Genomic DNA, 12,268 nt, shown 5'->3' with positions numbered 1-12,268 from the left:
ATTGCCCTTCGAAAGCTGTATCCACCGCCCCATCACACAGAACATTCCAAGTCCTAACCACTCGTTATGCATAACCGCCCTTCCTCATACCAACTCTACCTCTGCTGTCAGCTGCCTTCATTGTCCTCTGCTTATTGACATTTCAGCCATTGAATTCTTTCTCTTTCTAAAGGGGAACAACCTCGCCTTCTCCACTCTCAGTTTAACAGCAGGCTTTCATTCCTGGTACCACTGCAGTAAATCCCCTCGGATTCTTAATTCTGTGTCCCTCTGATTACTGTCCCTCCTCCCAGTGGAAACAGTTTCTTCTTATTCACCCTTTATAACACTGATCACATATTAAACATCCGCTTAACCTTCTCCACTCTAAATGTATTCATTTACTTTTGTCACAGTAGGCTTACATTAACACTGCAATGAAAATCCCCTAGTCACCACACTCCGGCGCCACACTGAGGGAGAATTTAGCATGACCAATGCACCTAACCAGCACGTCATTCGGACTGTGGGAGGAAACTGGAGCACCCGGAGAAAACCCACGCAGACACGGGGAGAATGTGCAGACTCCACACAGGCAGTCACCCAAGACCGGAACTGAACCTGGGTCCCTGGCGCTTTGAGGCAGCAGTGCTAACCACTGTGCCACCGTGCCTCGCAATCCCAGCTTCTTCAGTCTCTCCACGTCCCTCGTATCATTCCAATAAATCTCCTCTCCAAAGCATCCACATCCTTTGTAAAGTCTGGTGCCCAGATTAGGACAGTGTTGGTCCACACTGCCCAATTTTGAGGGCAGTTGTTCAACGTTGCAACAACCCTATTTCTCAATCACATTTTATATTATCATTTGGAAGAAAGATTCAAACATTTCCGTTACGCGGTGCAGCTCACTTGTGTATTTTGCTGTATGGTTCTTGTTTCCTTTGTGTTCCAGCCCCAGACTGGTGTTTCTGGTCACGAATAACCAGCCTGTGGACATTTCATTGCTGCCATCCAATAAAAACATTGACCCATTGACCCAGTGAATAGTGACCCTTCAACACTGGTACCTCTGCTCATTGTTAGAATTTGAGTTCTGCGTGGCACTGATTAGCAAACAAAGAGTGCTCGAGGGTGAACACATACTGTCCACACTTAGATCACTCACACCTCTCCCTTTCAGTGCTCGATGATACTGAGGATGATACTTGTCTGCATTAAAATGGCTGTCTTATCTGATCACTGGGATGTGCCTGGTCACTGCTTCTTTTTATTAGACACCATCCATTCCCCCCCACTTCCTCTTTGTCTCTCCTCCAGTCTTTAGGTGATTGATGTAGCCATTCACCAGAATGGGTTGAACTTACTCTAGATGTTCTAAGGTATGACACACGAACATTTAATTCAAGATGGCGCCGGAGTGTGGTGACAGCTTGTGAGCTGCTCCCAGCATACCCTTAATTCTATCTTTTACTCTCATTCTTTGCTTCCAAAACTCTATCTTTCTCTACACCCTCGCTGTGACTGTAACACTATATTCTGCACCCTCTCTTTTCTTTCTCCCCTATGTACTCTATGAACAGAATGCTTTGTCTTTTAAAATGTATTTATTAGTGTCACAAGTAGGCTTGCATTAACACTGCAATGAAGTTACTGTGAAAATCTCCTAGTTGCCACACTCCGGCGCCTGTTCGGGTACACTGAGGGAGAATTAAGCATGGCCAATGCACTTAACCAGCACGTCTTTCAGACTGTGGGAGGAAATCGGAGCACCCGGAGAAAACCCACGCAGACACAGGGAGACCATGCAGACTCCGCACAGACAGTGACCCAAGTTGGGAATCGAACCTGGGTCCCTGGCGCTGAGGCAGCAACGCTAACCACTGTGCAAATGGTTGGCAATGATGAATGCATTTGCAAGAGAATAAAACTTCATTGAACACACAATTGTTAACCAAGTTTATCAGTGTTTGCAATCTTATATAACCTTTCACAGCCAGGGAGGTATTTTTGAAGCGTTGTAATGTGGGAAATGCAGCAGCCAATACCTGCACAGCAATGTGGCTAGGTCATTTAGTTTGAGTGTTTATTGAGGGATAAATATTGACCAGGACGCTATTTATCTTCCTCAGAGTGGCGTCATGAGATCTGAGGGTGCAATTAGGGCCTTGGCTTAAAAACACATCTGGAGAACAGCACCTCTGACAGTGCAGAGCTCTTGGGATCAAAGGTTATGGGGAGAAAGCAGGATTAGGCTATTGAGTTGGACAATCAGCCATGATCGTAACGAATGGCGGAGCAGGCTCGAATGGCCTTCTCCTGCTCCTAACTTCAACGTTTCCTGCAATATTGCATTTGGAGCTCTAGCTTGAATCTTGTGCTGAGATTACACAGGATTTGAACCCACAACCTTCTGAATTTCAGACAAGCATGTCTCCACTGAGCTATGAGTGACAACGAGCATGTGTGAGCAAAATGGCCCTGAAACATTTCAAGCAGCATGCCAGCAACATGAAGCAACTCAATAAGAATGCAACCTATGAGGATAGTAGAGAAAGGTTTCATGGAATGCATGAAGAACACAAATATTACAGGGAGCAGACAATTCATGTTTGGAATTCATGGGTCATGATTTACAAACCCAGCAGAGGTATTTGAGGGGAAAGTTAGCTATGGATGAGGTAAGGTAATGGGTGTGGTTTATTTAAGATTTTTAAAGGGTGATTGACAAAGTTCCTCACATGAGATTAGGAATGAAACCGGTGATTGGTTTATTTGGATGTTGCATTTTTAAAAACTCTTTCATGGGGTGTGAGTGTCTCTGCTGGCCAGCATTTGTTACCCATCCCTTGTGAAGGGGGCACGGTGGCACAGTGGTTAGCACTGCTGCCTCACAGCGCCAGGGACCCAGGTTCAATTCCTGGCTTGTGTCACTGTCTGTGTGGAGTTTGCACATTCTCCCCGTGTCTGCGTGGGTTTCCTCCGGGTGCTCTGGTTTCCTCCCACAGTCCAAAGATGTGCAGGTTAGGTGCATTGGCCATGCTAAATTGCCCCTTAGTGTCAGGGGGACTGGCTAGGGTAAATGCATGGGGTTATGAGGATAGGGCCTGGGTGGGATTGAGTTGTGCAGACTCGATGGGCTGAATGGCCTCCTTCTGCACTGTAGATTCTATGATAAGCAGCCTTCTTGAATCACTGCAGTTCATTTCGACTTTTCTATAGCAGTTTGGTAGAACTGTGTGATTTACTAGGCCATGTCAGAGGGCAGGGAAGAGTCAGCTCTGGATGTTCTAGATTCATGTAGGCCAGACCGGGTAAGAACAGCAGATTTCCTTCCCTGAAGGGCATTAATGACCCGGATAGGTTTTTACAGCAATGGCCACCATTACTGCGTCTAATTTTCAATTCCAGATTTTTGAAATTAAACTCAGATTCTACTAGCAAATGTGTTGGGATTTGAACCCATATCCCAAGAACATTAGCCTGGGGCTCATGATTATCAGTTGAGTGACATTCCCACTATGCTACCATCTCCCTATTATTATGATTTGGATATTATGGGACTTTAAATATTAAGGATGTATGATAATGTAAGTACAGAGACATTGAAAAACATCACCAACACTCTCTAGTAAATCAAATCAATGAGACATTAAAATATGAATATTCTGGGAATTAACATTGACCAAAAACTGAACTGGACCCAGCCGTATAAATACTGTAGTTACAAGAGCAAGTCAGAGGCTGGGAATCCTACAGGCTCCTGTAACTCACCTCCTGACTCCCCAAAGCCTGTCCACCATCGACAAGGCACAAGTCAGGAGTGTGTTGGAATACTCTCCACTTGCCTGGATGGTGCAGGTCCAACAACACTCAAGACGCGACTGGCCCGGATGGGGTACCCGGATGTGCATTCAGATCCTGTGTAAACCAGCTGGCGGGGGTATTCACAAACATCTTCAACCTCTCTTTACAACAATCTGAGGTCTCTATCTGCTTCAAGAAGACGACCATCATCCCGGTACCTAAGAAAAACCAAGCAGCGTGCCTTAATGACTATCGGCCGGTGGCTCTGACATCCACCATTATGAAGTGCTTCGAAAGGTTAGTCATGGCACGAATGAATTCCAGCCTCCCGGACTATCTGGATCCACTACAGTTTGCCTACCGCCGCAACAGGTCCACAGCCGACGCCATTTCCCTGGCCCTGAACTCAACCCTGGAACACCTAGATAACAAGGACACCTATGTCAGACTCCTATTTATTGACTACAGCTCAGCCTTCAACACCATTATTCCCACGAAACTCATCTCCAAACTCTGTGGCCTGGGCCTCGGCTCCTCTCTCTGTGACTGGATCCTGAACTTCCTAACCCACAGACCACAATCAGTAAGGATAGGCAAAAACACGTCCTCCACAATCATCCTCTACACCGGTGCCCCACAAGGTTGTGTTCTCAGCCCCCTACTGTACTCCTTATACACCTGTGACTGTGCGGCCAAATTCCCCTCCAATTTGATTTTCAAGTTTGCTGACGACACCACCGTAGTGGGTCGGATCTCAAACAATGACGAGACAGAGTACAGGAATGAGATAGAGAATCTGGTGAACTGGTGCGGCAACAATAATCTCTCCCTCAATGTCAACAAAACAAAGGAGATTGTCATCGACTTCAGGAAGTGTAAAGGAGAACATGCCCCTGTCTACATCAACGGGGATGAAGTAGAAAGGGTCGAGAGCTTCAAGTTTTCAGGTGTCCAGATCACCAACAACCTGTCCTGGTCCCCCCATGCCGACACTATAGTTAAGAAAGCCCACCAACGCCTCTACTTTCTCAGAAGACTAAGGAAATTTGGCATGTCAACTATGACTCACATCAACATTTACATATGCACCATATGGGGTTGGGGTGCTCTGTTTAACCACCTCCTCAGCACTTATTCCGAGTGCAGTCAGGAGGTTGGCTGGTGGAGAGGGAGCCCTCGTCAGAGCGCTGGATGGAGTGGTGGACACATGGGACATCCTGGATCCTTGGACTGGTAGAAGGGCAGCCAGCAAGCTCACCAACTCTGCATGGGGGATGGCAGCACTGGTAAAGTGCAAGCTCCCTACACAAGAGGATGGGCATCAAGTGCAGGAAGAAGATGAATCGTTTCCTCCGTGCAGCCAGGGGAAGTCACTCTTCGTATTTCTCAACGCCTTTTGGTCAGCATGGACTAGTTTGGGCCGAAGGGCCTGTCTCTGTGCTGGAGGACTCTCTCTCTCTCTCTCTCTCTCTGTGACTTTCCACTCACGCACCCATCACACATCATTGCCACCTCGCTGGAGTCTAGCACTCGCCCTCCCACACACCTCCCCTGTGGCTTCTCTCCCAACTCCCACTCACCAACCACACAATGCCAGGCATCCTTACCACCTGACCCTGCACGCGTCCTATTTACCCTCTCCCCATCTGTCTCCGAGCCAGACAAGCTGGCTCACGATAAAAAGCAGGGAGCACTGACGGGCTGAACTATCCCTGAACTGAAATCCATCACCATTCGAGGAGAGAGTTCCCCAGCTTGTGGGGAGGAAGACGACCGTTCCTGCGCTGAGGGTGAGGTGGGTGCGAGAGGAGAAAAAAGTAAAGACCCACAACACCTCCATCTGGCCAGCCCCACATGAGATTCCTCCTCTTATCCCTATGCCCCTGCCATGCACAAATGCCATTTCCCTTCGCTCGCAGCGAAACCAGTTGAGTAGCCTGGTGCATCCACAGGTACAGCTTTGGAGACAGGCCAGGAGAGCAGCTCCAACAGATTCTCAGACCTTCCCATTGAAGAGGCGTCACAGCTGTCTCCCGCACCCTCTACCACCGCAGACACTCACACCTCGGTGGGCATGATTAGCAGACAGGCTTCTGGGTCACTCACTGATGGGCACCTCACTCCTGTTGATCTAGAGCAGGCAGAGTCCGGAGACTCCTGGGAATCCGGCACTCGGAGGGATGCTGGAGGCCAGGACTCTGCTAAGCACCGGTCAGATGACATGCCTCTGGACTCGGTCATCCCTCAGCTGCTGGAGCTGCAAAGGCAGAACCATGAGCATCAGGAAGGGATTTCACCTCGCTCCTTAGATTGCAAGGTGGGCTGGGGGAGTCCCATTGCCTTCTGTCTGAGGAGATGGTGTCTGCACTTCGAGACAACGAGGCCAACAGTTCAAGGTGCAGAGGCGATCTTGGTGCAGGATGTTCATTCCATGGCAGGGATGTTTGCTTCACGGTTCCGGCTATGAACTCCACGGTGCAGCACTTGTGGGTATCCAGCGGGGCTTCCGGATCTCACTCCAGCTGTCCCTACATCCCAAGAAGGAACCCAAGGGCCTCTGAGCTCCCATAGGGAGGAGAGGAAGCTGTGCACAACCTGGGCGCTTCCACCCTGGAGACACTGCAGCTGTCCAGTCCATCTGACTCCCCCCCCCCCTTCCTGTGACCGACACAGCTCCAGTCCCATACACCAAGAAGGGTGACACCACCACACTCGAGCTGCTCAGAAGCAGGCCAGGGCCCTCCGAGTACCGCTCGGTGTCTGAGAATGGCACAGGATGTAACTGTCATAGACACTCCCCGGGAACCTGGCACACAGCTGCACAAGGGTCTTGGCAAGATCGCAGACAATCGAGACATTCAGGGAGTGGAAGCCCTTGCGGTTTATGAAGGGAACACATTTACGCCGAGGGGAACAGAGAGCCATGAGCGTGCAGTCAATGCACTCGCGACAAGCTGGCTACCAGGTTAGACAAAAGCGTTTAACGTGTCCGGGGTTTAGTTAGTTCAAACCATGTTTCTATTGTGTTTAGAGAGGTTGATGGTGCGAAAAATAAATAGTTTAAATAAGGGTATTTCTATTCTGTATTTAGGGTAAATTTAGGGTAATTAGGGTGTATTTAGGGTATTTACGGTATTTTTATTCCATTCTCCCCGCTGTGTTTATCCAGCCTCCTTTTAACCACATCACGTCTATCTGCCTTAGCCAATCAATGGCCTCTAATTTCAATCTCCCCACAAGTGGAAACATCTCTACGTCTGTCCAATCAAAACCGTTCATAGTTTTAATAACCTCAATCATGTCAATCCTCACTCTTTTCATCCTGGCGAGGTGGTAATGATGTGTGATGGGTGTGAGAGTGGAAAGTCACAGAGAGAGAGTCCTACAACACAGAGACAGGCCCTTCGGCCCAAACTAGTTTTTCTCCAGATCTTTCTGATCGGTCGGTGTAACCATAAACTCTGGGATCATACAAATTCATGTTTTTGCACCTTATCCAGAGTCTCTGTATCCTTCCGATAATATACCGACCAGAGCTGTACGCACTTCTCCAAATGTGAACTAATCAAGGTTTTGTACAAGCTGAACAAAAATTCTCAACTTTTCAATTCTATTCATCTAGAAGTTAGCCCCAGAGCTCTGTTTTTAATCAACATTATTAAAGTTTATTTATTTGTCACAAGTGGGCTTACATTAACACTGCAATGAAGTTACTGTGAAAATCCCCTAGTCGCCACACTCCGGCGCCTGTTCGGGTACACTGAGGGAGAATTTAGCATGGCCAATGAACCCTAACCAGCACGCCTTTCGGATTGTGGGAGGAAACCAGAGCACCCGGAGGAAACCCACGCAGACACGGGGAGAACATGCAGACTCCACACAGTGACCCAAGCCGGGAATCGAACCCGGGTCCCTGGCACTGTGAGGCAGCAGTGCTAACCACTGTGCCACCGAGCTGCTCTCATTATTAATCATCTATCTCACTGCTCTCTATCCCGCTTGGACCTGTCTGTGGCCAACCGCCTTCAATCTGATCCCTCTGGTGACTGACACCCCCTCCCAGTTGGGATGGTCCCTCCTTATTTACTCGTTCAGAAGCCTTCAGGATTCCTGACTCATTTCCGGGGGTTTCTGTTAACATCTTTGTGCTGTTTGATGTCGGCTGGAACTCTTTCCCTCAGCATCTTGCTGTGTGTTTCCCGGTTAAAATTCCCCGGTACCTCTCTCTGGCAGAGGTGGGGCAGCAAAGGAGAGATGGCGGGAAGGTCGGGGGGTGGGGGGGTGCTGGAGCTATCACAGCCCAGCACAGTGGAATATCAAAGCAGCAACTCACATCGCTGTGGCAGGGACGCTGCCTGGGCAGGCTTTGCTTTTCAAAGGAAGCTCCAGGTCAGCTATGCAACCTGCTGCAACCTGAGCCGCACCGTAAGCTTAACTCCGACATCCTACGCACTTTTCAGGGAATGCAGTGACATTAGTCAGAAAGCTGCTCAGTCATCCATCCACTGCAACTGTTTGCAGAAGAAGCAACTCCATCATCACCCACCCCTCCCCTCCCCTCCTCACCTACACCCCTTCCCCCATCCCCGCATCCCCTCCCCCAACCCCAAATCCCCTCCCCTCCTCACCCACATATCCTCCCCCACCCCCACGCCCTCTCCCCCCCCCACCCGCACACCCTCTCCCCCACCCACCCCACCATCTCCCCCACCCACCCCATCCTCTCCCCCCACCCCCACACCCTCTCCCCCACCCACCCCACCCTCTCCCCCAGCCCCGCACCCTCTCCCCCATCCCCAAATCCTCTCCCCTCCTCACCCACATCTCCTCCCCCACCCCCACACCCTCTCCCCCCCCACCCCCACACCCTCTCCTCCATCCCCACACTCCCTCCCCCGCCCCCACACCCCCTTCCCCACTCCCACATCCCCTCCCCCACCCACCACACCCTCTTATCCACCCACCCCACCCTCTCACCCAGCCCCGCACCCTCTCCCCCATCCCCAAATCCTCTCCCCTCCTCACTCACAGCTCCTCCCCCACCCCCACACCCTCTCCTCTCTCCCCAACCCCCACACCCTCTCCCCCAACCCCCACCTTCCCCCCTCCCCATGGAAAGGCGACAGTAGAGTGATTGGATTCCTGATGGTGCAAGGAACCATGTTCTAAGAAGGATACCAGGGCAGTGGGGAAGGTGGAAGTGATTCACTCGGGTGGCACCAGCGCTTAGAGATTTTACAAATTAGGAAGTGTTCTTTAAAGCTATGAAGCGGGTTTGCTGGGGTGGATGTAAAGAGAGATGATTGCACTTGTGGGAGAGACCAAAACTAGAGGCCACAAATAATTCAGGAAAAACGTCTTATCCAGAAAGGTCCAGTGCCTTCACTTCGAGAACATTGTCCAACACGCAGAGGAACTATTCCCAAATAGACAAGGAAAGGTTGGCTGCCATTTGTACGGTCAGAAATTTCCATCAGCATATTTATGGTTGATATGGCAATAGTCTCAGACAGGAAGCCATTGCTGGGTCTATTCAGATAAGATAAGCTGGAACCACCAATTGCCTCAGCGAGGATGTAGAAATGGGCTCTTTTGTTAGCAGCCGACAGTTAGACGTTTCAGCATTGCTCTGGAACGCAGATATCTCATCGCACGGAGTCAGTTATCTTTGCCACAAACAATAGCATCACCACTGGTTCCTCAAGAGATTATACTGGCTCTGCGTTTGGGTTAGAACAAAGAACAAAGTACAACACCGGAACAGGCCCTTCGACCCTCCAAGCCCGTGCTGATCATGATACCCTATCTAAACTAAAAAAAAACCTTCTGCCCTTACTCAGACCCTATCCCTCTATTCCCTCCCTATTCATGAACCCATCCAGATGCCTCTTAAATGTTGCTAATGTGCCTGCTTCCACCACCTCCTCTGGCAGCGTGTTCCAGGCACCCGCCACTCTCTGCATGAAAAACTTCCCCCGCACATCTCCCTTAAACTTTCCCCCCCTCTCACCTTGAACCTGTGCCCCCTTGTAATTATGTTGTGGAGATGCCGGCGTTGGACTGGGGTAAACACAGTAAGAGTTTTAACAACACCAGGTTTAAAGTCCAACAGGTTTATTTGTTAGCAAACACCATTAGCTTTCGGAGCGCTGCTCCTTCGTCAGATGGAGTGGAAATCTGCTCTCAAACAGGGCACAGAGACACAAAATCAAGTTACAGAATACTGATTAGAATGCGAATCCCTACAACCAACCAGATCTTAAAGATACAGGCAATGTGGGTGGAGGGAGCATTAAGCACAGGTTAAAGAGATGTGTATTGTCTCCAGACAGGACAGCCCGGGCTGTAGGGATTCGCATTCTAATCAGTATTCTGTAACTTGATTTTGTGTCTCTGTGCCCTGTTTGAGAGCAGATTTCCACTCCATTTGACGAAGGAGCAGCGCTCCGAAAGCTAATGGTATTTGCCCCCTTGTAATTGGCAGGGTTAGTCTAACAGTCTGAGCAAAACACATAAAATTGTGAACAGAAAGAGACTCTGCATTAGCGAAAGTAAAGAAGATGGTTATGCAAGGAGGGCACTATGGGAAGTCAGAGTTATTAAAACCCTGCCAAAGTAGAAGGTGTTACTGTGAGGGGCGAGAGTCATGGTCCCACCCAAAGGGTGATGACTCCTGTTACAACTGCATGACACTCATCCAGGCCAAAGTAGAATGAAGGCCCTAGCCAGGAGTTACGTGTGGTGGCCAGGCACTGACAAGGAAACAGAACAGATGGTTAGTCAAAGCTCTAGTTACCAAGCTCAACACCCCTTACCACCTCCGACAAATGTGTCCCAATGGGAGTGGCCTGACCGACTATGGGTGAGGCTACATATAGATTTTGCTGGTCCAATATGGATCACGTTTCTTCTATTAATAGATGCACACCCCAAGTGGTTAGATGTGCAAGTGATGAAGTCAACAACAGCCATGGTCACCATTGAAGGTATTTGCAATCCATGGCATTCCAGAAGTGGTGATGTCAGACAATGGCACATCATTCATGTTGGAAGAATTCCAAGAATTCCTCAAGTCCAATGGCATTCGCCATGTGATGACGGCACCTCAGTACCCAGCATGAAAAATGGGCTGGTGAAGCGGGCAGTATCAATAAAAAAACAGGTGGACAAACCCCTTCCTTCCTTTACACATAGCCAGTTTTTTATTATCCTATAACACAATCCCAAATGTGATCACAGAGCTCACGCCAGCCGAGCTGATGGGATGTCAGTTACGGACAAAGTTGGCCATGATATTCCCAAATTTGATGGGGAGGGTGGAGGTTGGGCAAGCCTCTCAGAAGGAAAATCGCGATTCAGGAAGGAAAAAACAAGAGTGTTTAAAGTGGAGAATGCCGCCTTGGTTAGGAATTCTGCAGCAGGCCTGGTAGGATAGTGGAGCGAACAGGACCAGTCTCCTACATCGTAGAGGTACAAGGCTGCAGGATTAGGAAACGTGCAGACCACTGAGAAGGAGAGCAGTAATGGACACGGGGGCTACCCAAGCAATCACTGCGGCTAGTTCAAGGCTGCCCAGTCTGGCGACTGGAAGTTTGATGGAGAATATTTGATTTGATTTGATTTATTATTGTCACATGCATTGGTATACAGTGAAAAGTATTGTTTCTTGTGCGCCATACAGACAAAGCATACTGTTCATAGAGAAGGAAAGGAGAGAGTGCAGAATGTAGTGTTACAGTCATAGCTAGGGTGTAGAGAAAGATCAACTTAATGCGAGGTAAGTCCATTCAAAAGACCGATGGCAGCAGGGAAGAAGCTGTTCTTGAGTCGGTTGGTACATGACCCCAGACCTTTGGAGATTTTTCCCGATGGAAGAAGGTGGAAGAGAGAATGTCTGGGGTGTGTGGGGTCCTTGGTCATGCTGACTCCTTTTCCGAGGCAGTGGGAAGTGTAGACAGAGTCAATGGATGGGAGGCTGGTTTGCGTGATGGACTGGGCTTCGTTCACGACCCTTTGTAGTTTCTTGCGGTCTTGGACAGAGCAGGAGCCATACCAAGCTGTAATGCAGCTCTGACGAAGGGTCATCCAGACTCGAAACATTGTCTCTATTCTCTCTCCACAGATGTTGTCAGACCTGCTGAGGTCTTCCAGCATTTTCTGTTTTTGTTTCAGATTCCAGCATCCGCAGTAATTTGCTTTTATTTTACCAAGCTGTGATCCAACCAGAAAGAATGCTTTCTATGGTGCATCTGTAAAAGTTGGTGAGAGTCGTAGCTGACGTGCCAAATTTCCTTAGCCTCCTGAGAAAGTAGAGGCGTTGATGGGCTTTCTTAACCCTGGCTTAACTATGTTAACTTTCTTAACTGTGTGAGCCTGAGCAACCCATGGGTTGGGAGACGGAGGAGCCTGAATCTGTCACAGAGCCGCTGGATCCAGGATTAATGAGCCTGCCAGTCTCTTCTGCCTAATCTGGCCTTTTAGATGC

This window comes from Mustelus asterias, chromosome 1 (assembly GCF_964213995.1).
Source record: "Mustelus asterias chromosome 1, sMusAst1.hap1.1, whole genome shotgun sequence".
NCBI classification, from domain to species: Eukaryota; Metazoa; Chordata; class Chondrichthyes; order Carcharhiniformes; family Triakidae; genus Mustelus; species Mustelus asterias.
Note: the sequence above shows the minus strand (reverse complement) of the source record.